The sequence below is a fragment of the Poecilia formosa genome, unplaced genomic scaffold, assembly GCF_000485575.1.
Source record: "Poecilia formosa unplaced genomic scaffold, Poecilia_formosa-5.1.2 Scaffold1145, whole genome shotgun sequence".
In the NCBI taxonomy this organism is placed as follows: domain Eukaryota; kingdom Metazoa; phylum Chordata; class Actinopteri; order Cyprinodontiformes; family Poeciliidae; genus Poecilia; species Poecilia formosa.
The window spans coordinates 6,714-8,175 of NW_006801084.1; the positions used below are offsets into that span (position 1 = coordinate 6,714).

The 1,462-nt window shown below is 40.2% G+C and overlaps 1 protein-coding gene across 1 annotated transcript in view; it reads left to right on the forward strand.

The window, feature by feature from the left end:
* Positions 1 to 674: 674 nt before the first annotated feature.
* LOC103132588 (protein NLRC3-like) overlaps positions 675 to 1,462 on the forward strand; it is a 15,518-nt gene continuing 14,730 nt past the window's right edge. The window contains exon 1 of the mRNA XM_007544404.2: positions 675 to 811. The gene's annotated coding sequence lies outside the window, so the exon portion shown is untranslated. The remainder of the gene's footprint in view (positions 812 to 1,462) is intronic.

Sequence of the window (1,462 nt, forward strand, 5' to 3'; positions counted from 1 at the left end):
GCAGCAAAGACATTTCTACGTTAAATAAAAATATTGTAGAGTTAAATGTGAGTCTGTGTGACATCAGAACCTCGACCCAAATGGAGGCACCGAGGAAACATTCCTGCACAGCAGAGACAGAGACTGATAAACATCTCACAGTAAACGCCTACAGAGATTAAAACCTGTTTGTAACTCAGCAGGTTTTTAACTTTTTCATTGAAACATTTGAGACAAACCAGTTAAACAACTTAAAGCCTCCAGGCTAAAAGAGGTCAAAGGTCATTTTGTTCAGGATGAAAGAGGTTCAGGTGAGAATCAAAGTTTCCTTCAGATCAACATTAAACAAGATGAAATAAATTAATAAAATCTGTATTTGATAACATTAACATATCAGATGGTTGTATCAACATGTGGAGAAACTTCAACATTTCAAGGTTCTTGGTTCTGTTGGCTCAGATCAGAACAAGCAGAAACTATTATTAGTTTTATTGCTCTTGTGTTTCTGTACAGAAATTTGTTGGTTGTTAAAGTTCTTTATAGATAAAACTGAAAATCTCCATTAATTTAATAAAATATTGATTAAAAATACTAAATATATTTTAAACATAAAGAACATTTAAACTGTGAATTTGTTGTTTATAAACATCTATTTCCTGGTATCATTAATCAGACAGGATTCCTGTCATTTCAACAGGTGAACACACCTCTGCTGTCAGAGGGGGCGGAGCCTCAGGTGGGTCCGTTTCAGGTTCTGGAGAATCGGGTCCAGTTCTCCTGTTCGCTCCGATTCGGTTTGTGAGAACAGAAGGAGAAGCAAAAATCTGATCAGGTGAGTTTTAACTCCACTTTCTACTGGATCCAGTCCTGACTGGGCTTTCTCTCTTTGAGCTGCTGGACAGAACCAGAACCAGAACTGGGCCTGGTTCTGGTTCAGAGCTGCAGCTCCTGATTTCAACCAGGATCTCTGATTTTCTCTGAGTTTTCATCTGTAACCCAGACAACCAGCTGAGTTTGCTCCCAGTTTCATAGTGGAGTCAAACTGGTACCAGAAGGTTCTGAGTGTTTGTGGCCCGGCTGAGATATCTGGGTTCTGGTTGGTGGATGGAAAATATTTCAATATGAAGTCAATAATTTATTTATCAGAGAGGATTTCTCTGGGCTTTGATCAGTAGAAAATCCAGATTGAATCAGTCTGTGGTGACAGAGGACAGCTGATCACATTTCAATCAATTATTGATCAGTAATAACTGATCATGGTGACATAACAGGCTGCACAGTGGCGCAGTTGGTAGAGCTGTTGCCTTGCAGCAAGAAGGTTCTGGGTTCGATTCCCGGCCCCGGTCTTTCTGCATGGAGTTTGCATGTTCTCCCTGTGCATGCGTGGGTTTTCTCCGGGCTCTCCGGTTTCCTCCCACAGTCCAAAAACATGACTGTCAATTGGCCTCTCCATATTGCATATATAATTTCTGCATATTTTCAG